Source organism: Mesocricetus auratus, unplaced genomic scaffold (assembly GCF_017639785.1).
Source record: "Mesocricetus auratus isolate SY011 unplaced genomic scaffold, BCM_Maur_2.0 Super-Scaffold_100009, whole genome shotgun sequence".
Lineage (NCBI taxonomy): Eukaryota > Metazoa > Chordata > Mammalia > Rodentia > Cricetidae > Mesocricetus > Mesocricetus auratus.
The window spans coordinates 17,153,470-17,180,228 of NW_024429193.1; the positions used below are offsets into that span (position 1 = coordinate 17,153,470).

Here is a 26,759-nt window from a genome sequence, read left to right on the forward strand (position 1 = left end):
TGAAAACTTGCAGTAGTGAAAGCAGGTTTTTTTCTTGGAATGTGACCTGTACTTGATATACCTGACCCACAGTGGCAGATTCACCCTTGCAGTTATGTGTAGGGGCACAGATTAAGATAATGGCACTTGGCTAAATACCGGTGAATTTTATTCGGGGAGAAGTCATTTACATAAGAAGCCAATGACCTGCAAGTTCCAGCTCCAAGGATCCATACCCAGACCCAGCAAGACAACTTGCTCATTGTCATTTTCTGAGGTCTTAAAGGGAAGCCTGTTGCCAATAATACTTCTGAAATGGTGAATATAAGTGCCATATAGAAGCAATAGTGGTAACCTGCATAATTATATTTTCACTCCTCCCAAAAGCTGTAATGATCATACTGTTAATGTCACAGATCTAGAATATAAAACGAATGGAAATGTGCACAGGCAAAGAGGAATAAAATCTGGAATATATGGTTACTCCATTACTGGAAGCCTGAGGGCGATGATCACGCCTGCAATAATTACTACCTCCAGAGTTTTTTTCTCTCCAGTGGCCACATCTGAGCCTTCCCATCACCAGCAACATGTTTAATATTTGAAAGTTTCCCCGGATTTCTGGTTAACTGACACTATTTTCAGAACCCAGATAATCAGTTTCTCTTCCAAAAACTCACCCCTGAGCTCTGTCTCCAGCACTTGGATCTTTTCTGTGCTACCTTTGCTTGTATTATAGTGGTTGTTGGGCTTAGCTTATTGCCTGACTTCCTCACTAAATTCACTGAAGTCAGAAGAACATATCTGTGTGGCCCCGCCACCAGTACCCAGCCCGGAATGAATGAAAGCATCCAGTAAATACAAACGTTTTCTTAGGGCCTATCACTTGACTACACGCCAGCTAAGGCCTTACTTCCAGGAATATGTGCTGAACACAACTTATCCTTGATGGCTCTAAAGAAAATAAGAGAGGACACACATCTCAGGGTTGGAAGGCTTGGGAGGAGTTGGGGGAGGTTGACTAAGATTAAAATACAATGTAAGAGTTCTCAGGGCACTAATAAAAAATTAAAAAAGAAGCATTAGAAGTGGTAATTAAGATTGCAAAAATGTTTTTGTTGGGAGTATAAGTAAGTCAAAGTAGTCTTTAGTTGTAGAGTGTAATAAACAGGGTTTCCTAAGCCAAAGAGTGAAGTGTGATGTTATGTCCTCTTAGGAAATTATGAAAACAGTATTGGAGACAATGAGTCTGAGTGCTGGCCTCTGACTGATAGGCAACTTGTCATCTGAATACAGTTTTCATTACTCCCTTGGGACTTTTTATGCATTATTTACTGATTTTGATAAACTTTTCAATAACTGCTATTCAGACAAATGACTTTTCCGGTAACACCTGAGATGTGTTCTAAAATGCAGCTTTTAATTGTTATTGATTGCTCATACGCCTCATGATGACTGTCAACATTGTTCCTTGAACTTTGTTATTCTATCGTCTTCTCTCCAAAAGGGCAGCCTTCTTTGGGCACGTAAATACTTAAACTTCTCTATAAAGATGCTTTGTCAGTTTCATAGGTAGAGTTGTATTGCTTTGGACATTTACATACCTGTTAGAACTACCTTAGCAGTTGGTTTCCTGCTTCAAAACTTAGAAGTGTTGTATGCATAACTTTATACGATGTGTAACATGGGATTTTAGTGTGGAGTGCCGGGGTGTAACATGGGATTTTAGTGTGGGCGCACAGGAAAAGAAGCAGAGAGTGTAGAGCCCATGTGAGATCACATTTCCTGCCGAGAAGTCTGACCCTTTGTCAGCAAGAGGAGGCTTAGTGACAGATCGGGAGACCAATGAAGGGAAACGTCCAGTGGTGACAGGGGGACTGGACCGGAGGCATTCCTGTTGTTAAGATTTCATGAAAGTGAAGCCTGACTTTTGCCTATATGGTTTCTCATTGAAAACGGGGGATGGTGAATATATGATCCCGTGTGTTGTCAATTTCAAACTCAGTGTGCTCCAAAGTGGAAGAATTTGTTTTGCCCCCCAATAATTAATATCACAGGAAAAAACATTTTCCTACACTAGAAGATACATACGGGCCATAAGTTTTGTGAGATGGCTTGAGTTGAGATTGTCTTAGTCTTTGACAACATGATTTATTGGCTTGCCTCAATCTTTGAACTTCAGTGTCTTTGTATGGTGTATATATACATGCATCTATGATTGTTCTGAACACAAAGTGAAGTGATATAGGGGGACTACACCTCTTAAACACATAAACAGCTATGTAGTTGTGAGTTAATAGAATTTTACACCACTTGGGGCTCCAGTAACCGAAAAGTTATTATTCCTTAGCCAAAATCACGTTATGAGGTTGCTGTACTTGGAAATATTCTCTCATATAAAATGTCAAGTCTGAGAAGCAGTTTGTTTGCTTTCCTAAATATAAGCATTTATACAAAATAACTATTTTATTCAGTTATGGAACATAAAAGGCCTTTACTATCAAACAAAATGTGAACGGGCTAAATAATTGTAAGATGTGCTATTAATTAGCATGATTTTTGTTGCTGGTTGGGGCCGTGGAAAAGTAAGTATAATCATGATCTTCATTCTCATATGTGTTACTGTAGCCATCTGCCTTCAGCCAAGTGTCAGCACTGTTCTTGTTGAATAAGGCTGGTCCTCATGATTAAACAAACCAGATCAGGGAAAAGGCTGGAGTGTATTTCTCCATCATATAACTGTACTTCTATGACATCATTATCACTTCCAAAATTATCTCAGAATGCCTTGAAAACTGAAAGGACCACTTTGACTTGCCTCATAACCTTATTGGTTCTTGCGAATGCATTATACACAACAGTATTATACAAGTCTCCAGCTCTAATGTAGCAGAGATCTATATATGACACATGGCCTCCATCTCTAGTCTTTTCATTATTTGTCCATCACTCCCAACTACACACAAGACAGTTTCAGCTTCTCTCCACTAGGACCCCTAATTAAAAAAAAAAAACTACCTTTGTATATGAACCAAAAAGAGTAAAGGGTGGCTCATTCTTTTCCTATTAAAATTGGTTTTCTCTCTTGTTTTCCCTGACTTTTCATTTTCTTGAAATGTATTTTTGAATAGAGAAAGCTGATTCTCAGTTTTGCAGTTTTCAATCTCCCAAAATGGAAGCATAGTTATTATGAAGTAGTAAAACAAACAAGCACTGTTTTTTTTTTGTTTTATTTTGTTCATAAATTACTAGGCTTAATTTACACTGTTATTTTCACTGCCGAGTTGAACTTAATCATCCAGTGATATTTTTATGTGGTACTGCCAGATGATTAATAAATATATTTTTAAAAATCAGCATAAACTTGGTTAGATGGGCCTTATCCTCTGAGCTGCTGTCTTTGCTCCCTCCTGTCTGGAGGAAGAAGGGCCAGCTGGGCTTAGGGAAGACCTCAGCATTGTTGCTCACCTTGAACTGTTAGGGATCCTTTTCTGTGGGTGGCTTCAGGGTGACCTCTGTGACATTCCATTCCTGCTGTAGAAAAGGATACCTGTGCTTCCCCTGCATTTGGTTGCAGTTCCATACAAAGTGCATGGTTTTATTTTCTACAAATAAATACTCCATTAAGGCAATGGACATTAAGGAGGTGAAAAATATCTGGAAGTAGTTGGGGGAGGGGAAAGAACATAATCAAAAATTTTAAATAAAAAATACAGACAAAACAGATTAATGGTGTATTTCTAACGATGAGTATGTATGGATACATGAAAGGATAAATAAAGACAAAAGAGATTAATGCAACAGTTCTAATGATGAGCATGTGTAGATATATGAGAGGATCTCCGAATGAGTCATTTCTAAAGAAACAGACAGCAGGTTTGGAAGGATGGCTCGGTGGTTAAGAATGCATCCTGCTTCGGTAGAGGACCTGAGCTCAGTTTCCTGCATCCATGTAGGGTAACTCACAACCACCCAAAGTTCAAGTTTTAGGGGGTCTAATGCTTTTGTTTCCACTGGCATGCACACACACACACACACACACACACACATATACTTTTCTCTCTCTCACACATACTCTCACATACACACAAAGTTAAAAATAATAGAAATAAATATTGAAGACAGAAATACCAAGAGTTGAGCTGTACCTTTATTACAAAAAGAATCAGCTTCCCAACAGTCCAGGTTACAATCACCATCTGGACCCTTAAAGGCCTCCTACAGCCTTATTGTCACATGGGCCTAATTTCTACTCTGCAGTGGTTGTAGACAATGGTAAATTAGTGTAGAATAATCTTAATAATTTGCTATGAAATGCCTACTTTATGTTATTAGCTTAATAAATTACAAATCTTTAGAATAGGAACTGCTTGAAATTATATAATCAGGCCAGGCAGTGGTGGCGCACGCCTTTAATCCCAGCACTCAGGAGGCAGAGGCAGGTGGATCTCTGTGATTTCGAGGCCAGGCTGGACCGACAGACTCCAAAACAATACAGAGAAACCCTGTCTCGTAAAACTAAAAAAAATTATATAATCAGATAAATATTTGTGATGTTAAACAATACTTTTTTGAGATTATCCTCCTTAATAGTCCTTTTTATTCTGTAAATTCATGTATGAAATCCAGAAGATTATGTCAGCTTGACACTTAGGTATGATTAATAAGCAAGAAAATAAATTGGCACCGTAGTCGAGTAGCAACAAGTCTAACTTGACAATAGCAAAGTTCCTGATTCCTTTATTGCTACAGATTTGCTGAACTCAGTGCAGTTGAGCAAATGTTTTGGTTCTGGCTAAGTTTCTTCTCTTCACTGTAGAATTTAGAACATTTTCTACTTTTTGATGGCAAGGTGCTTTATTTTGGTTTGGCATTAGTTTGGTCCACTGTCAAATGAAAGTTAAAAAGGGCACACATTCTTTGCTATGGCTTGCATATTTGGGATATCCTTTCATTTCCTTTTATGTATGACATCGTTCCAGTTGAAAAGAACAAATGACCTATTTACAAATCGGGCAGACAATATTTCTAAAACCCATAATGGATAAGTGCTCAAATAAAGGGCATCAGCAAAGGTTAGGAGACTTACGTGTGATTTTCCTGTGGGGTCCTGGGAGCATGAAGTATTCATTACTTGAGAACAAAGAACCTTAGAGTTAAAGGTAAGTCACTGTGTATATGATATGACTAATAATAGGTCCCCCAAGGAAAGAAAAGGGAGAACACAGTCCATAGCTTACTTTTAACTAGGTGTATTGTGCGTTTTCTTCTTCCTGTCATTTATATTGAAAGTCACAAACTCCCTCAGGTGTAAAATGAGTACAGGCTTAGATTATTGATGTTCTGTTTGCCCCTGAGATATGTTTCATTCCCATACAGGGTAGAAAACTTTGTATTGTTCGTATCTCATTAAGTTTGGCAACATTATGCACAGTTTAGCTTTTTTATTTTTTAGCCTCTACCTTCAAGGAAACATTACATTTAAGCTTTAGTATAATAAGAGTATGGTACCTGTTTCCTAACATTACCTTTATTGTAAAAGAAATAACTTGCAAATAAAGAAAAAACATCTTTATCACAGATTTTTCTATTAAAATTTTTTAGTAGCATATGACATTTTTGAGTAAGATTAGATTCCCTTTTGTTTTTATAAAATAGTACATTGCAACTGTGGATGAATTTAAATTTAGTTTAAAAATGCACAGTGATACATAAATAAAATTCTAATTATTGAATCTCTGATGTGTCTTATTTAGTTAACAAGTTGAGTGGTAATATCTATGCAAGGTCAGATTTGTTGAGCAACAAAAATACACTTGTTTGGTCTTTATTTCCTGAAATGTGTGGATTTCTAGCGTAAAAAGATGCTCAGTTATCATTCCACTATAGAAATGACAATGAGATTGGACTTCAAATGTAACAGTTTCACTATGAAAACTGAGATAATTACAGATGTTTGTAGGGGGTAGAGAAATTCAAACTTCTATATATTTGCTGGTCATGCTGTAAAATGATACAGCCTATTCAGAAAACAAATTGATGTATTTTTTTGAATGTTAGAACATAAAATGATTTTTTCCCAAGCATTTTCATGTTGGGGGATATTTGATCACACTGTGAATCTGGAGTTTGTATTTGCATTAATTAAATATGATTAGGCTTGGCTTACGAGACTGAGTTAGCAACTAGTTAACAGAAAATCATAGAGCATCAGAGGGCACCTAGAAAGGATAAACACCAGAAGGAGAATGGAGGAATTTGAGCTGGCACAGATTTTGTTGTTGTTGCTGTTTGGTGGAACAGGGAGACTTGCTTTTTGGGAGATGCCAGCAAGGAGAGAAGGTTCAATCTCTGTGAGCCAGCAGGTTTTCACCCCAGCCTTTGACTCTCGAGTTTTATTTATAAATAGAATCATAAGGATTTAGTTAAAGCTGCCTTAAGCAGTAGCAACAGAGCCAATGCCTGTGAGGACAGAGTTCCCACCAGGCCATGGACAGAGCCAATGCCTGTGAGGACAGAATTCCCACCAGGCCATGGACAGAGCCAATGCCTGTGAGGACAGAATTCCCACCAGGCCATGGACAGAGCCAATGCCTGTGAGGACAGAATTCCCACCAGGCCATGGACAGAGCCAATGCCTGTGAGGACAGAATTCCCACCAGGCCATGGACAGAGCCAATGCCTGTGAGGACAGAGTTCCCACCAGGCCATGGACAGAGCCAATGCCTGTGAGGACAGAATTCCCACCAGGCCATGGACAGAGCCAATGCCTGTGAGGACAGAATTCCCACCAGGCCATGGACAGAGCCAATGCCTGTGAGGACAGAATTCCCACCAGGCCATGGACAGAGCCAATGCCTGTGAGGACAGAATTCCCACCAGGCCATGGACAGAGCCAATGCCTGTGAGGACAGAATTCCCACCAGGCCATGGACAGAGCCAATGCCTGTGAGGACAGAATTCCCACCAGGCCATGGACAGAGCCAATGCCTGTGAGGACAGAGTTCCCACCAGGCCATGGACAGAGCCAATGCCTGTGAGGACAGAGTTCCCACCAGGCCATGGACAGAGCCAATGCCTGTGAGGACAGAATTCCCACCAGGCCATGGACAGAGCCAATGCCTGTGAGGACAGAATTCCCACCAGGCCATGGACAGAGCCAATGCCTGTGAGGACAGAATTCCCACCAGGCCATGGACAGAGCCAATGCCTGTGAGGACAGAATTCCCACCAGGCCATGGACTGAGTGGTCGGACCATTGCCAGAGAAGCAGGCTGGTAATTGTGGACTGGCTGAAAAAGCAGTGGATTAAGGTGTAGCCTCTGGGCCAATGTTAAAACATTTTCACTCATTGTTATTTACCAAGTATTAATGAAAAATTCATTTCGAGAAAAAATGAACCTGAATCCTTTTTCATAATTGTGCCCAAATGGAATCCCGCTCAAAAGTCCATTAGCTAAGGAGTGGGTATATAAACTTTGGCATATCTGTATAATGAGACACTATTCTAAAATTATCTCAAAGACTCTCACACTATGGCAATCACAGTTTAATAATGAAGGAGCAAAGGCATGTATGTGTGCAGCTCACCATCCACCTTGAGAAGCCACCACAGACTTGACACCTCCCCTGTAGGAAGTTCTGCTTGTTTGCTGTATTAAAACATCGCCCAGTCTTTCTCCTTCTTCATGTGGGGAAGGCCACATGATTTTTCTCTTGTCTAATTTTGCATGCTGACCTCCCATCCCTGGGAAAACTTGAGCTCCAATGATTTCTCTTTTATGAGTTCTTCACAAAAATAAGTTCATGTAGCATGCTGATGCTTTTACGTTGCACATACTAGTGACTTCAGTGCTGTGAACCTCTCAGCTTCCTGTGATGAGCTCTCTTCAGTTCCTGCCATGCTGGATTTTTTTCAGAGTACTTGGTATTGCTGGCCTTATCCTCCTTATTACTCTAATCATGTGCCCCTTCCTCATTCTTGGGTTTTTAATGTGTATAGATGTCCCTCTCTTGGCAGATTCTTAAGATACCAATTTTGGCTGACTCTCATTATACTTGGTGACACAGAGAGATCTCATGACTGTTTGCATGCAGCTGGCTGCTGTCTTTTTCAGCCATGTGTTCAACAAATCCTATGCATTTATTATATTCAGGACTCAGTTTACAAACTTGAAACCTATGCTGTTATTGGAGTTGCTTTTTACTGGGTAGAGAAGGAAGTTTCCTGTTTTAGGGAGTATTGCAGCAATGGACTTTTCAGAGAAGGTGCCCCTAGGAACAATACACAAAAAGGTGAATGCAAATAGAAGCTTATCAATGGGCATTGAATCAAGGGAAATGTGTGTAAAGAGAACCAGAGGGTAAGTAAGTTGCAGCAAAGATAGATGTTGTAGTTGCTACTGTCTAAGGCACACTGACGGAGAGAACAGATTTATAGACCATTGTTTCTCCTGAGTAAAATGAGGAAACAGTCAGGTATTCATCAGACGATGAATATATGATCTGGGTGGCCTTTTAAGTAAGTTACATTGCTTCTGATGGATACTGTATGCAAAATGTGCTTGCATTGCACAAGAGCAGATGTTTGCCTATCGTAGACCAGCGTACTTGAACATCTACTAAACATGTTCACTAGGATTCAACACATGTCAAGTTCATTGTGTTTAAAACTACATCTAGCCTCTTTTCCCAGAACCCTCGTGTGGACTTGCTCCTTTTCCTGTAACCTAGCTTGGCAGAGACCTAGATGTCCAAAGAAGAGCCAGCCTTGACTTTTCAGAGGCTCTTTACCCATTTGCCAAGTGGGAGAGAAGGCATTTGTGTTCTTCCGTGCCACCCTCTAATTTGCTAGTCCCTTCTTCGTGCCACCTTTCAGTACTCAATATTAAAATTGAGTTTTCTGAGAGAAGTTCATTAGGCTCATTTGGTGCTTCCTGGCAGGTCCCTTGCTTCTTCTATCCAGCGTGGCATCTATTCTTAAACAAGTGATATCAAGGTGGTATGTACTACTGTAGTCCAGTAATAGGCTGAGGTTCAATCCCTTATAATTGATTTGTTATGTGACTTCTCCCACTTAATAACTTAGCTTTATTTTGTTTATCATAAATACACCAAAATCATTCAGGTCTGCTTTCAATGTTAGGTTACTTCCAAATCCCCTGGTAGACAAAGATTACTCACTAAACAATATCACCTCTAGGCCACATACTTCAAGAAGACAGGGAAGAGGTTTCTGCCTGTTTGTATTTACATAATTAATTGAAAAACACTTAAAATTATATGTATGTATCTATATGTGGGTATGTGCACATGAGTCCTAATAATTCCAGAGGCCATCAGTGCTGGGTCCCTCTGGAGCTAGAGTCAGAGGTGATTGTAAGCTAACAGAAATGGGTTTTGTGAACCAAAGTCTGGTCATCTGCAAGAATAGCAAGGGCCGAGGCATCTCTCCAGCCCAGGGCTTCATCGTTTGTGTTGAAAAATTCTGCATATTTGTCACATGCATGACATCATGCTGCCATTATATCACTCCAAGTGCTCATGCTTCCTTGGTGCCTTTTGTCCCTCCACCCCTAAAGCCTGTAACTCGAGGAACTGTTTCCTGTTCCCAAATGTCATGCAGCTGCAATCACATGCTGAAGAGCCTTTTAACACTAGTTCTTTTTAGCAGCTGAATGGCGAGTTTCACTGGAGTGTCCACCTTCTCAACATCTACTTCTACCCTGGCAGCATTGATCTTGCTAAGAGCAATGCTTTATTAATGGCACCATTTCTTTTGCAAAGGAAACACAGACCCTCAACTATCCTAAATCACACTATGGTGTCATGGTGTATGCACCACAGTCATGGGATATTTAATAACTAAGAATGTTATACATTAAATTTTATTGAAGAGATCTATGAAATTAAAAAATGTTTTGTTATGTGTATTTTGCAAAATTCTATGAATAATTGAGATGGTTAGAGGTCAATAAAATATAAAACAAAAATTTTTCTTGTTAAATGGATGTCTATCTTTTTATTTCTACATAGATAATGGTTGGTTTCAACTACAATGGATTGAGTATGTATTGTTGCTGAATTTTATTTTTAAAACGTCATTGTTTCTTGAGGAGTAGAAAATCAGTTCTTGGCAAGTACTCATATTTTTACTGGTAAAAAATTAAAGATAAAAGGTTGTTGATTACATTAGGATTACATAATTTTCAAAATTCGTGTGTGTGTGTGTGCACACATGCACGTGTGTAGAACATCTGAAGTAATAGCCTACCCTAAACAGAAGTCCCAAGTTTGTTAACATGACTTTCGGAGCTCACACTTTCCTCTACTGCATTTGCCCCTAAACACTGTGTCTTACCTGCTTGTACCCCAGCCAGAAAGTGCTGTGTGCAGGTGCACGTGTGTGCTGTCCCTTCTTGACTCTCTTTACCTTGTCCTGTCTGTGCCTCAGTCGCTTTGTCCGGAGTATCACATGACAAGCTCTTGTAGGGAATGCTAACAGGGATTCTGCTTGTTCCTGTTTCCTCAGTGTCCTCCTCCTGTCTTCACTGTCAAGCTAATGCACCATTAAACAAGTAACCACTCCTCAAATTTAGATTATAAAGTCTTTGAGAGTAGGGCTGTTGCCTCTTCAGTATCTAGCTATGTGCCTCTCCCAGCAATGACTTAACTTAGTGAAAATATTAATTAACGAATTAAGCATGGGAGATTTGATTTCAGTTGTTTGAAACTTAATTGTATGTAACAATTTTAGGGATTCTACTCATAACAGATTTTCTTTTTCACACTAATTTTGTGCCTATGAATTTTGATCTCAGTTGGTAGCTCTAGCTGTCCCAGAACTCACTGTGTAGTCCAGGCTGGCCTCAGACTTAGAGGGATCTGCCTTCCTCTGCCTACTGAGTGCTGGCATTAAAGGGGTGTGCCAGCATGCCTGACTGTGAGCATATTTTTCTGTGGGTAAGACTTTCAGGAAGTTTTCACATGGAGGTGAAGCTGAGGATGAGTTTTGAGGATCAGTGTCCTGATAGAAGCTGCCTAGCATCTGAGTAGGAAGGAAAGGCTGTGGCTTTGGTTTTGGCTCTGCTACTATATTACTACATCACCCGGAGTAAACTAACCGCAGAGACAGGGTGGATCTCCAGCATCTTGGACTAGATTATTTCCAAAGATTCCTTAATATGTAATTCAAGTAAGAGATACAATTTAATAAAACTAGTGATTGCCATTGGCAAAGAATCATATATTTTCTAATCATTTAGAATGTGAATATTATGTAATGCAGATAATAAGAAATTTATGTTGCCTACAATCTACATGTTGGGATGGCATAGCTTATCCTTAATCTAAGAGGTCACAGAAAAATAATTCAAGTTGTCAGGACTGTAAATCTACACGCTAACATGTAGCATGTTGATTCACATAATGTTTAGATTACACTTTAGTTTCTTTCACCAAATACGTAATTTATCTGTTTAATATTATACATTCCAATGTATTTCTATCATTCTGCAAGTGAACATATGTCAAAAAAATCTCTCTGTGGCCAATTACTCATTCCCTGCAGCCTTTTTTTTTTAAATAAGAGGCAATATTAAAACAATTATAAAACCGCATTTCTATAATTTAGGTCATAATATGTATATAGCCAAGTTTTGCAAAGCTTAAGTGAATGGCATTTAGGTGGGAATTTTATAAAGGTTTGAGATGGCGTTGTTGGGACAGAACAAAAACTGTTTCCTTTGTCTTCCCCTCCTCCTGTCCTTCTTCTCTCCACCTGCTTGAGGCAAGCTGTATTTCTTCAGAGAAGCCTCATAATTGCCCCTCTGTGCCTGATTTGGGGCTCAGGAAAGGCCCGTAGCATCTGTAAAGCTGGCAGCGAAATGGTATTTCCAGGCAAGCGCAGGGCTGCTGGGTAGTGAGCCAACCCACCGCTTTGTCCTAGCAGCTGAGAACCTCGCCGGAGTATTAACCGCGGTGTTCAGTAACACAGACCTGTGCCATGAGCAAGGAGAGCTCTGAGCAAGTGTGAGGGTCAATATTTATAGACCACTACGTAGCCGCCTTGCAGAGGGACAAGGAGAAACACGCACACACCCAGAGCCAGGCAGGGAAAGACAACAGTGGAGGCAACCTTAATTTGTAATGTTTGTTCTGAAAAAATTTTTCTTTCTGTCAGGTTCAAACTTCTGCTGAATCACAACCATTCAGCGCCGAGCTATGACAAGAGAGGAAACAAGAAGTTAAAGGAGCAACAGGGCCATACGTGAAGAGGTAAGTAATTAACCAGTTTAGGCTGGTTTAAAACCCGTCTCCCAGTCGGCTGCGTTGCATCAGTGGGCAAAGGGCTGTGGGGCTTGTGACAGCCTGCGAGGAGGGGCTGCCTGCTTTAATGAATGTTCTTGGAGGAAGTGTAGGCTTGTGTACTCCTGTTGAGAATGCCTGGACCTTCTTAATGTGGGTGGTGGCAGCCACGCTTGAACATTGATTTCATGCTCTCCCGTGTCTATCAGACTGAAGTCTGCCAGTTGGTAACTTCCTATTTAACTTTATATACTATGAGGCATTATTAGTCTTAGTTAAGATTTGTGGTCTAAAGATGGAATATAGAGAATGCATGCCAACTTGCAGAGGTGTGTACTTACTAGACAGTATCAGAATGTGGAAACCTGGAATGTGGGCAACCCAGGGTCTCTTTGTCAAAGCAAAACTTCCCTGGGCAGTATACTGAAACAGTGCTTACTATTGGAATGGACTAACCTGGAGTGACAAGAATAGTCTTTGTTACACAAAGTGTCAAAGACAAACATCTAGGAGAAGGTCCCTGCCTGTCCAGATGACTTGCTGTTGGATTTTCACGAAGTGTGTTCTCCTTCTTCATATTAAACCAGACAGCATCTCTGGCTATGCATTCCATTGGTGTTTTCCTGTTACTGCAGGTAGCGGGTTCAACGCTTCCCTGTGTGTACATATTGCTGTGGTTGGTCACGCTTATCTCCGATCATACTAAAAGCAACAATGCCAAAGAGCACAGAAACCACTTCTCTGTGAACTTTCCTGCTGAGAACTCTGTTGGAGTGTGTATACTTACATTTTATCTACTGTATGTGGCTTAGAGTCAGCATTAGGTACATGAAAGTTGCCTAGCAATGTAGTGGATACAGTGGGAGGTTACTGGTCTGTTCTATTACATTGTGGAACTGCTGATACCTGCATGATATTTAGGTTACAGGTGATGACTTGAGTTCCAGCGAGTTTTCTGTACTGTTGCTATATATATTTATCTCGAAAACAAAATTTGTACTGCTATAGGATTTAAATGATGTGCAGTCGAGATACAAGGAAGAGCTAATATGTGGCACAGATTTACATAGCACTATCAAACAGAAAGCAACTCATATTGAAATGTGATGGACCATATCAAAACAGCAGCCAGAATAGCTCTAATTGAAATGGAAACATCTTCACATGAGGCCAAAATTAATCACTTTGATTGACGTAATTTGGGGGGAGTGTTATTGAGACTGGGTCTTTGTATGTAGCCGTGACTGGCCTGCTACTTGCTATCCATGCTACACCGGTCTCCATTTCAGCTTCCTGGGGGAGATTGTAGGTGTTAGTCACCATGCCTTAAAACGCATGCATAATTTGGGCTTTGTTTGTCCAGACAGGGTATCTCTGTATATCCCTGGCTATATTGGAACTTGCTCTGCAGATCAGGCAGGCCTACAAATCAGAGATCAGCCTGCCTCTGCTTCTCAAGTGAGTTGTAGGATTAAAGGCATATGCTACCACCACCTGTTTGCATGCATAATTTTTAAAAAGTTTCAGAATCATCAGTTTTTGACATGCATGCTGTTTCTACATTCTGCCTGCTGTGACTAAAGCATCCTGCACATCGGTCGGCAGAAATCTCTATCGCAGGTTACAAAGTCTGTTGGGAACACACCAGGAGGGGTGAGTCTGAAGCATGTGACAGATGTCTTCCTCACTTTTTGAGGAATCTCTGCCCTGTACTAGTTTGTTTTGACACCAAGAGTGATTATGAGTTTCCCATTTCCTGCTTCCACCTAGTGGTTTTTTTTTTAGCCATTCATACTGGAGGAAGGTGAAATCTCAAATTGTTTTATTTTGTATTTCCCTGATTGGTTAGGATGACGAATCTTTAAAGTAGTTCTCAGTTGTTTGTGTTTATTATTTTGAGAACTCTCTGCGTTTTAATTGGTTTGTCTATTATCATGGTGTTTAGCTTTTTTTTTTTTTTTGTATAATTTACGCACTGGCCCTCTGTCAGAGATATAGCTGGTAAACAATTTTTCCCATTCTCTAGGCTGCCTCTGTGCTTTAATTATGGTGTCCTTTGTCCCACAGAAGCCTTTTAGCTTCTTGAGGTGTCATTTGTCAATTGCTGGTCTTAATGTCTGCACTATCGGGACCCGGTTTACTAGTACTTTCTTAATTTTAAGACAGAACTAATCCATATGCGATCTCAAAGTTCACGTTAACATGCAATTCTTGTTATATACCTAAAGTCCAGTTTTATTTTATTTGCTTGAACATTTGCCCTATAGCCTGTAAATAGGTTTCACTCATATTTTTAACATTATTTTATAAATGCATTGTGGTTGATCTAGAGTAGGCAAATTGAAACTCAAAAGTCTGTCAATGTATTTTTCTTTGTTATATGGTGAAGATTGTAATTTCTTTTTCACAGTATCCTGCTTTTTTCATATTGCATGAATGCATCATTGTTTTGTCTTTTTATTCTTTCTTAGAGCTTTGTTTCTGAAGTACCACATCAAATCTTTACTGAGAGAAAATAGGACAAATAGGTCACTGCGGCCAAAATAAGGCAGAGAGGTTTTTTTTTCCTTCAGTTTAGGTGAAAAGAATAGGAATTATGATACTCGTTGATAATGTCAAAATGGGTTCTATTTGTGTTGAAAACTAGTTGGGTATTTTAAAATGTGAGCATTCTCAATATTATTTTTGGCATTTTACCAATTGTGCTATTGGTTGCTTATCATGTTTCTAAGAACCATTTTTATATAGGCATGTTACAAAAAATGAAAAAATATAACTCTGGAGCATTTTGCATCACGTAGTAAGCATCTACTAGAGCAATAATAGAGTAAGCACAGAATGTTAACAGACACTTGTTAACGGACCTAACTTTCCCAGCCTTGTTTCACTGTATTGCACATCTATCTCCATACTGCCCTTGAATGGGTTAGTCCACACTCTGATCATCATAGCACAATCCAGCAAGACTCCTCCCATCCTGGTTTTTCATTGCCCTAGGAATTCTTGAATTGTGTTTTTTTTCTGACCTCGCTGACACTTGGTTCTATGCTCACCTTTTGCCATTCCTCTGGAATGTTACCTACACCTCTGGCTATCCAGGAGACTATCTCTCCTTTCCTGATCTTGTTCTAGCAATGAGTCTTGTATTTTTTTAATTGTCTACCCTGTGTGGTATCTCTCAAGAATTGCTTGGGCTGCTACTCCATCTTAAAAGTCCTTTCCTAGGGCTTTCTATCATTGGCAACATCCCTTTCTAGGGATTCCAGATCAACCTTGGTCCTAACACTTGCAGAACCTCAGATTAATATGTTTGTATCTTCCATGACACTAAAGGAGTTGTGGCTGGGATTTAAGATTTGTCCTGGTAAAACAAGCTATTTAAAATTAAAATAAAAATGATAAAATAAAAACAAACAAACAAAAAAAAGATTTGTCCTTATGTACCTTTCCGATGCCTATAATATAACAAATATTCCATAAGAAGAGGAAATAAAATTTATTATGCACATCCATTTTTAAATAGCCCTCACTTTGACCAAATCTGTCAATATAATCAATAAAATGCTCTTGTAGCATTGAATGCTGTGATACAGTAAATGATTCTCCCCATGAACAGTGTCTCATTTCTCAAAGGCCCAGTGAAGGCTTCAGGGAGAGTATGCCTGTTCTCAGGAGTCAGAAAATTAAGATTGCAGCTTGGAGTTGTTTCCAGTGATCCCAGTAAAGGCATTCCTTGAGTTGTATTTACTCTTGCAGAGACAGGGACTTAAGGAAATAACACACATGCATAGCTGAAGAATTCTCAAACACGAAAGGTGATACTCTATTTAAGTCCAAAGAAGAATTCACTTCTCAAAATAGAAATGTCGAAAGGAAAGGAAGTCAGTCTTTCAAAAAGTCAAGAAACAGCAGCTGCTTCTTTAAGCTCTGAAATTCAATAAAAATAAAATTTATCTCATTTCTTAATTGTTTTGTTTACCCAGAATACATAAAGTACTTGTTGTCTGAGCTACTTCATATACCACTGACAAACAAAGCTTCATGGACAATTTAGAACATTGCGTTTTCCCCGTTCTCGGTGCTTTTACCCCTTGGCGTGTTCTCCCACCATTTTCACTACTATTTAAGGCTTAGAAACCTCTTCCAGAAATTGAATATGACCCTTGTTTACTTAACCTTAACTTGTATCTGTCTGAGGAATGAAAACAATATTGGTATTTTCATAAGAAAATGTAGTGACTTTTTAATTGCTTAAAATAGACCATAGCCAGCTTGAAATTTTCTTTTAAATGTGTTTTGTTCATGTAACTGTCCTGTGGTAAGTTTGAATTACAACAGGCGCCATTTCAGAAAGTTTAATGGTGTAAAGTTTGTAGATCTTTCTGGCATATTGAATGATACGAGATGAAGAGTAGAAGTTTCTTTGATCATGGGGTAGACATGTGTCTACTTCCCCTTATCCAGTAAAGACAGAAATGCAAGCTTGTTTCATTATAATCTCAAAGATTATCGCAAGACCAAATCACAGAACTCCACCATTGTCACTGAGAAAAGGTCAAAGAACTCTGTGGTTAAAATGAGGCACAAAGGTTTTTTTTTCCTAAATTAGTTGTCTTACTTTATTATCTTAGCAGTTTGCCTCGCCAGTCAATAGTTTTCTATAACTATACATGGCATGCAATTCATAAAAGAAAAGTATAATATATTAATTTTTAAATTGGAACTCTTTTGTGTTAAAGATGGGGAAACATAATAAATGAGTAACAACTAGAAGAACATCATTTATAGTATATAATTAAAAACTAAATCACAAAGCAAAGAAATGCTTAAGATTAAAGAAACTATACGACCTTTGTTGTATGATTTACTTGTTCCATATTCTACATGTTATATTTTAAAATTAATTTGTTTAATTCTGTGTTTTATACTGTATTATACTCCTTTATATTATTTTTTTAATTTCTGAATGTCAAATATTGCAGTACTGTCCTCACATGAGCTAACGTATTTTTCTACTCCTTAGTATACTTAAAATACTTTGAGTGGCATTCCCTTACTTTCTTTTTTTAAGATTTTACTTTATTATTATTTTTAATTTAAATATAAATTAGAAACAAGGTTGCTTCACATGTCAATTCTAGGTCCCTCTCTGTTTCCCTCCCCTCCTCCCACCAATCCCTCCAATATCCCCTCATTTCCCCAGGGAGGGTGAGGCCCTCCATGGGGATGTCCATAGTCTGTCATTTCATCCAGGGCAGGGCCTAGACCCTCCCCCAAGAGTTCAGGGTGAGAGTGCATCTCATATTGTTGGATGGGAGTCCAAAGTCCATGTGCATACCCGGGATAAATACTGATCTACTACCCAAGGCCCAATAGATTACCTAGGCCTCCTCACTGACACCCACATTCAGGGGGTCTTGATCATTCCCATGCTGGATTCCCAGGCATCAGCTTGGGATTCAAGAGCTAACCCTTGTCAGGTCAGCTGTTTCTGGGGGTTAAACCAGCCCAGTCTTAATCCCTTTGGTCATCAGTTCTCCCTCTCTGTTACTGGCTTTCTTGAGTTCAGCTCAGTGCTTAGCCGTGGGAGTCTGCCTCTTCTTCCATCAGCCACTGAATGAAGGTTCTGTTTCCCAGACTCTCTGGCCATGGGATTGTAGGCTGGCACTCCCCAGAGCTATGTCTAAAAGCCATATATGAGAAAGTACATGCCATGTTTATCTTTTTGTGACTGGGTTACCTCGCTCAGGATGGTTGCTTCTAGTGCCATCCATTTGCCTGCAAATTTCAGGATTCCATTGTTTTTTCTGCTGAATAGTACTCCATTGTGTAAATGTACCGTATTTTCTCTATCCACTCTTCGGTTGAGGGGCATCTAGGTTGCTTCCAAGTTCTGGCCATTACAAATAATGGGCATTCCCTTACTTTTTCTTCTGCTTTCCCTATTTTTCTTGTTAGTGAAGCATTATTTATACCATACTTTTTTCTTACAACATGAAAATATGACAAGTAAACCTAAAACAAAACTAATGAATATTATATACTTGGTTGTAGCTTAGGAAATCTAATAGGGAGTGCATTACTGTATTATTTATAATTTTGTTTTGAAGTTGATTTTGTTTATTTTCAGCAGGTAGATGCTTTGAATAAAATAAAGATAAATATGTTTTCTGGATCAAACTGAATTCTATCTAAAATTTGAAAGAAAAATAATTCTCAACAAATTTCTGCCTTCATCAATGAGTTAACTAGCATTCCTTTTCTATTTTATGAAATATTTGAGAATTACTGTGTTAATTCTTTATAAGGGACTGGTAGACTCAGAAGTGAATCCATGTGGACCTGTACTTTTAACTAAGATATTTTGAAAAATATATTGCTTTAATCTTAATTGGTTGTTAAAGATCTGTTTAAAAGTTCTCATCTTGGCTTAATGTCATGAGGTTATATGAAATTAGATATTCATCCATTTCATTTTCTCTTTTCAAGTTTGTGGAATATAAGTTTGAAATGTATATCCTTAAGATTTTGCAAATTATGTTGGTATATGTTTTAATTCCTTTTTATTTCTAATTGTATTACCTTGGGTTGTCTCTTTGATTAGTTTGGCTAAGGATTTGGCACAAAAGCAACAATAACAAAAAAGAAACTTAAGGTGCAGCTCTATGACAAACATACATGAAAAATCCTTGTGAAACAATTGAAAACAGAATTCGAGAACTCATCAACAAATCATTCTGTATGGTTAAGCTGGCTTCCTCCCAACAATGAAAGGATGGTTTAACATACATACATCAGCAAATGCAACATTTCCCTTAAGTGAACTCAAGGATAGACAGCATTTATATTAATAAATCCAAAAAGTCTTTTGACATAGTCCCATGTCCTTTCATAGGAGAAAGCCCTGAAGAGAATGAACGGAACCCATCTCAACATATTAACAGCTATATAATAAAAACCTGTTGTCAACATTATTCTAAATGGTGAAAAATTGAGAATTTCCAATAGAGTAAGGAACAAGTCAAAGATGTCTAATTTTTTGTTTGTTTTTCAATTTAATGTCTGGAGTCGCAGTTAGAATAGTAATATAAAAAGGATATAAATAGGAAAGGAAGAAGTCACTATACTCATATTTGCAGATGATGCAGTTCTGTAAATAAGAGACCTTGAAGTCTTTTCCAGAAAAGTCTCAATTTTATTAACACCTTCAAGAAAATGGCAAGACAGAAAATTAGCATGCAAAGGTCAGTATGCTTCCTATAACCTGTAACAAACATTCTGAGAAATAAACCAGAAAATCAATAATATTCACAGTTGCCTCAATAAAATAAAATACCATAGATTAAACCTAACCAAAAGATGTAAACTTCCTGTACAATGAAAACTCTAAAACACTAATGAATTTCAAGAAGATAATAGAAGATGGAAAGACCTCTCATGCTTATGGATTCTATTTTAAAATGACTATTTCCCTAAAGCAATTTATAGATTAAATATAATTTTCATGAAAATCTCAATGATGTTCTTCACATAAATAGAAAACAAACAGATCCATAAACTTTTTTCCAAAGCAAGAAGACCCTGGATCAGCAAAGCAATCCTGAGCAAAAATAGTAATGCTGGAGATATCACCATATTGGATTTCAAGTTATACAATAGGGCCTTAGTAACAAAATCAACATGTCACTGGCCCAAAGAAACCAACATGCAGACCAATAGGATACAAAAACCAGATAAAAAAGAAATCAGCAAAGGTCACACTATTTTTCACAAACATGTCAAAAATATACAGTGGAGGGAAGATGGTCTCTTTAGTAAATGGTACAATCGAGTCTGGTTACCCATATACAGAAACTAAAACTAGATCCCCATCCCTCTTCCTTCACAGAAATCAGTTCAAAGGGATCAAATGACTTCATGTGTCCTGAAACTCTGAAAACAATAGGGAAACACTTTACAATACAACCATAAGAAAGTGGTTTTCTTCAGTCCCTTAAGAGACGAAGTCGACTTATTATGAGAATAGGTAACTGGGAATGCCCACCTACAGATGGATTATCTGTGCCAACTTCCCCCATCCGAGGCTCAAGGGACAGTGTTGAAGAGTAGGGAGGAAGAATGTAAGATTTGGAGGATAGGGCGCAAGGCTTTGACATGGCACATAATAACCCACTGCACCTGTGGTTGTTGCACAAGACCTGTACAAGACTAACCAATCAAAAATTCCAGCTTGGATGACAGAGGTGAGCTTGAGTCTCTATTCCTAAATGAGGGTATTTAGGTAGTTGATTGGAGCTAAGGGAGGGAGAAACAACTTTCTTTGGGACCATGGTCACCAGTAGGTTACCCTTGACTTGTAGATGGCTCAAGATCCATATTACTTATGGCCAGCATTGATTGAATGCTACCATTTGGAAACTACTACTACTACTAGTACAATAATGACTACTAAATGATGATATGAGAGTGTCTCAGAAGGTATTAGAAGGAAGTAGTAGGAGGTAGATATTATCAATAATAATAACAGGAGTAGTACTAAAAGTGAATTTTTCTTCTTCTTTAAATTAGTTATTTGAGAGTTTATTCAATATGCTTTGATCATATTTACCTGTTTCCCAAACTCTTCCCCAACTCACAGCTCTTCCCTACCTACTCAACCTTGTGTTTTTAAGACCACTGTGTTGTTGAAAATATTCTTGGCAATGTGATCTTTTGCTGTAGAGAGGTTGATGTACCAACCACTCATTTTTAAGCTTTACATTTAAAAAATGGTCAAAGGGAATATAAAATACTAAGCTTGTGACTAAATAGCATATCTAGACATACTTATACAAGGGGCAATGCTAAATTTAGGTTTTGAGGTTATTTTTGGAAAGGAGTAACTTTGGGAATTGACCCTTTCCTTTTAACAGATAAAGGAAGACAATTGACACCAAAGTAAACATAATTAAAAGAGTCCTAGCAGAAAATAGAACAAAGTATAGTTTGGTTATCATGAGAAGTTTAAACATTTTAAATGGCAGGGAGTTAAGAATTGTTTATGTCAATAATAGTATGTTTGTAAATATGGTTTTTGAATATGAGACTATAGTGAAACATTATTTGAATATTTTAGAATAATATTTATATTTAATTTAGTAGTTCATAATTAAAGTAAATTGTATAGCTTATATTTAAGTAAATTTATTTTTAAGTTTATTTTATCTAAATTGTATTACATATTTATATATTATACATATTGTATATTATGTAATGTATATTAGCATGAGACTCTTAATCTCAGGGTTTAGGTTCCGGCCCTACATTGGGCACCATTTGAAGATGGAGTTTTGGCTCTGTCTGGTCCTGTAGCCATTTGGACCCAAATAAACACATAGAGGCTTATATTAATTATAAACTTTGTGGTCAAAGTGTCAGGCTTCTTATTTGGCTAGCTCTTTTAATTATTAGCCCATTTCTATTAAACTGTGTATTGTCAGGAAGCTGTGACTTACCTGTGGTGCTACAGCATGTTACTCCTTCGGTGGCTACGAGGCATCTCTCTGGCAGGGGGCTCTTTTTTTCCTCTCCCCAGCATTCCTAGTCTGGTAGCCCCGCCTATTCTTCCTGTATAGCTAATGGCCAATCAGCATGTATTCCTGAAACAATAAGAGAAACATATCCGCAGCATAAAGAAGGACCTCCCCCATCATTACACTCTTAGAGAAAACTCATATCTCCCTCTCCCAGAAGCTAATGACTGCCAGTAAATCAAATTTTGGGTGGAATTGTGTGCCCAGCTCCTCTGTCTATGATAGGGTTTGTTCTGGCTTAGGCTTGCACAGGTTTTGTGCATTCTGCCACAATTTCGGTGAGTTCATATGTGCAGCTGCCCTACTGTGTCCAGAAGATCATATTTCTTTGTAGTTATCCACAGCTTCAGGCTCTTACACTCTTTCTGCTTTCTCTTCAGCAGTGGCTTTGGAGTCTCTGGAGAAGAGGTGGCATCTATATTTTCTTTAAGGTCTGAACCTTCTGCAGTTACTTTGCCTTTGTCACTTGGCCAGTATGGGGAACTGCGTTAGTCACCTTTTACTGTAATTAGAAGCATCTCAGATGAGGGATGAGAGATTCACTGATCTGTGGTTGTAATAATAAGTCATTGCAAGTTTTGTAACTTTTTCCTAGTGCGTATGACCTATCAAACCATAGGTTTTAACCCTAATACTGATGCTGAATACTTACCCACCTAGTCTTTGAGGACCCTCATCAGAGGGACCCCCCCACCCAACTGGGGTGGTCCAAGGCACACCAGTCTTAGACCTTGCAAGTTGAAATGATGACTGACTGGCCTAGAAAGATATGCCCAGTAACAGGAGCATCATGTGACTAACCAAGTATTTTCTGATTGGACTCAATATCTGCAGTACAGGATAATAGTCATACCTGTAGCCCCATAGTTTTAGTAATCCGGAAGGGCAGGAATTCCAAGACCAGGAGAGAGAATCCCAACTTAGGAACACACAGGTGGCAAAACAGGCTATACTTGTCTGGAGTCCTTTTGACCTTTGAGAAGTAAATCCATGCTTTATGAATTTTGATCCTCTGAAGCCTATATGAACTTTATTATACAAAAAGACATAAAAGTTTTAGACCTATTAGTATTACCAATCTGTACTGAAATCCATATTGTAGAAAAACAGATATTTTGTATCTGTAATACACTCATACCTTCCAGTCCTAGCAAAAACCACAGGTTTGGTTAGAAGCATGTGTATTTTTCTTCCATCTAGAGACATTCAGGTACAGACTGGATAGAGATGTCTTTGGTCTGATGAGAATCCCTTTAAGTTTATACTTAGATGACAGCCAAAATAAATTCAGAACCTTGGACTTCTGATTGAACAGCAGGTAGTCGCTGCTCTATCAGTTTATCAGAACTCTATTAAATAAATGTTAAGCTCTGAATTTTTATATCATAGAAGGGGAAAACAATATAAAATTTATATGTTCTTACATCCTCAGATCCTTATTTAGGAACCATATCAAGACTTGACTTTTATGCAGTAGCTCTCCTTCTTTTGAAGTCTGTGGAACTTGTCTCACAGAATCTACTGGATTTGGTGTGGCCCTGATGACTGCTTTTCTCTCCTGATAGCCTGTGTATCACCTTCAAGCAGGGTGAAACCTAATCATTAGGAGATAAAGCGTTAAGATCAGACCCTGCTTGATTTTACTGTGTTCTAGGATCCAAGCAAATGGTGTCTTCAGCAATAGGCTCTTACTATCAAGGGTTTCCCTGCGTAGCCTGGGCCCTGACGTTGCTGTCCTGTTATCTCTGTCTCCTGGTGTTGGCATTACAAGTTAGCCATGCAGAAATTAATTCATGAATAACTGAAGGCGAAGTCCAAGTTCAGCCTGTGACTATGCGTTCTGTTCTGATTCTTCCTTTACTGGAACCAAGGTGATCTCCTTCCCTTACCCTCCCCTATTACTGAAGAAAGTTTCATGGCCTTCGAGTAAACACGCAGCATCCATTGCATTGCAACCTCTTGTTCTGGGTTTGAATTAAAAAATTCCTTCCTGAAGGTACTTGCAATTCTTCTTAAAATCTGTATTTGTATCACAAAAGTTACACTTTGATTTGTATCTTCATTACCATTGACTTTGAATTTAAGGGGCTTATTAGTACTTACAATTTTTCTTTACTATGTATCTATTTGTGCTTTCTGAAGAAGGTGTATTTCTCTTTTACAAATACAGTAGGTAATTTTTAGATGAAACCAGATAATCCCGAGTCTACCTCGTCTTTGGAGACCCTTTCTTAGCAACTGCATTCATACGCTCTTCATTACATTAAAAAATTCAACTTCTCTGTTTTGAAATAAAAAAATATCTCCTGGAATATCTTTATTTTCAGAGATAATTAAAATGTTCTTCATCTCCACTGAAGCATGGGAAGCTCTTTTATATCCAGAAATAGTAACAATGAATTTATTCACAGACACTGGAGCCCACAAGGACTTTATTAGTCAAGGGTTCTTGCGTCTCTGTTGAATCATTACCCATTTCCACTTCCTTTGTGAAGTCGTCTTTGCTTCATGACCCTGTAGTGCAGTTTAAGACCTTCGTGCTACTTTCAATCTGTATTGCATTTAGAGTGGGTGTATTAGACCCAACTTGGCATGGCTCTAGAAAATACTGTAGACTAGAGGATATATGCATAGTGCTTATATTAAAGCAGACTTTACAGAAGAATTATCTCTGTGAGAAATTATTCATGAATAATAGCTACTATTTAGTTTGTGCCTGTAAGCCCAATGTTGTGAAGCGTTTGGAAGACCCCGCATGTGGGCCTTTGGAATTGTTTCTGGAAGACGTATTTAATTTGAATGCCCTTTTTTCCTGTGCTGTTGCAGTCTGTGTCAGGTTCCAAAGGCAATGTAAATCTCACACATGTGGGGGCAACTGTCTCTGTGGTGCATTTGAAGATGTTTGCAGCATGTTCATCCAGTCGAAAGGACATGATTTTAGTTTCTGAAAACTATGAGCATTTGGTGAGATGGTAAATCAATTAAAAATTTTGGCTAGCTTTTATTAAGTTACTCCCTGTCAGACTTTTTTCTGTTTGATAACTATACTACTGGTGGTAATCGATGCCAATAGCCAGAAACCTAGTGTGAGATTAAACAATGATTTACAAATACTTCCTAATGCACGTTGAACACAGAGATGGTTAATTGTACGCTTCTCTTTTTGCTTTGTTACTGACATATTTCTATGTTCGGCATTTGCTTGCACGCTGGGATTTGGGACACACTGGTGACTGTCTTGGAATCGCGTACCAGCTGGACAGTGCGTGCTCTTAATCCTCCTCCTCCCTGCCTTCATTCTTCCCACCCTCAGATTATTCTTATTCCTCACTATTTCTTCTTCTTTCTTTCCAGTGGGTTTGCTCTTAGGTTTGAATGTTTGTTGCTTTGTAGGGTATCTATGATACCAAATTGTTACTGACTTATTTAAAAATAATTTTTAATTAAAACGGGTTTTCTCTTTTTTCTTTTCTTTCTTTTGTCCTAAGCCGCCCTTTAGTAATGATGGTCTGACATGTGTGCTTCCCCTGCCTTCACTTCCTGTATGCTGGGACTATCAGCATACGCTGCCCTGATGGTCTTTACTATGTTAGGGTTAGACCCCAAGGCTCTGTGCATTCCTGGCAAGCACTCAACCAACAGTCATATCTCTAGTTCCCTGATTTTGTTCTGTTAAGTTTAACTTTTTCCATATCTTTCACTTTTAAGCAATTTAAAGAAAATATTCTTGATTTTAACATTGGTTGTTAAATATCTGGAAGGCAGACGAGCTTTTATCATGGAAGGGTTAAAGCACAGTTGCTGCCATCTACTCTTTCATTTTATAATTGAGAGTGGCTTTTTCAGCATAATGCCCAACATGTTTTTATATAGGATAATTGTGTCATTTAACACACATATAAGTATTAATTATATAGAAAGGCTTTACTCTCTGCTAAAGATGAGTAAATAGAAGTGCTTAAGATTAGACAGCTTGGCAAGGAGATGCAGTAAGAGAGAAATCCACTTCTTTCTGACTCTAGATACCATACATATATGAGTTTTTTTATATACATGGTCAACTTTCCTTCTTCTATACATGCTAAAATTCTGAGAAGCCAAGGCTTCCAGATGAGGCACATGCTCAGACCAGACATCCCGTCTCTGGTCTCTACAAGAAGGACAAGGCCTTGTCTATAGTTACCACAGGATGAAAAAAATCTCAATTTAGGTAGACTATTTAATTTTATTCAGTACTTTTCCACTTTTGTGGAAAATGTTTGTGCAGCCAGACAAAAACTGCTCATGAAAGCTTGTTCTTGCTGAATTCTGTGTTTTTGAGATAGTTTAAATCCTCATCGTCTATCCAGAGATTTTGCTATTTAAAAGTTTCATTTAGATCCTATTGGCCTTTTATATTAATGGCATCTCACTCATACTGCATCACGTTTTTAAAATACACCAATATAAATATAGATGTATTTGGTTATTCAGATATGAGGTTCCCTGTATACAGTTTAACCTCTTCCCTGTTCTGCTTTCCAGGAACTATATGAACTATGTTTGAAATTATGTGAGACAGGAAATGACAGGAAAAATGAATTTCATTTCTTCATCCAGTTCATTAGCCTTTTGCCAATTTTTGAAAACAACTTAGGTATGGAAGAAATACAGATTAAAATAAAGAAATGATTTGTTGATTTTTCCATGATTGCTTTGGTCCTCTATTTGGAATAAATAATTCAAGATGGTTATAAGTTGTGGCTTCTTTGAAAGGTTTGCAATTGTAAAATCATTTTAACATCAAGCATTTCTCTTGAACTTGCTGACCCAAATACTTTGAAGTCAGAATGTGTATGAATTTCATGCATGAGAAAGTTACAGTACAAGAGATAATGAAGGACAAAAAACCCATGTGCTTTG

General features: G+C 38.3%; 1 protein-coding gene across 4 annotated transcripts in view; it reads left to right on the top strand.

Annotated features, from left to right (window-relative positions):
- Positions 1–26,759, top strand: part of Bmpr1b (bone morphogenetic protein receptor type 1B) — a 311,257-nt gene that overhangs the window by 169,859 nt on the left and 114,639 nt on the right. For 3 of the 4 annotated variants that reach the window (XM_040751701.1, XM_040751702.1, XM_040751703.1), the window contains one exon: positions 12,161–12,255. The gene's annotated coding sequence lies outside the window, so the exon portion shown is untranslated. Of the gene's footprint in view, positions 1–11,930; positions 12,010–12,160; positions 12,256–26,759 lie in introns of those variants that run through there. The other variant, XM_040751704.1, reaches the window with a different exon arrangement.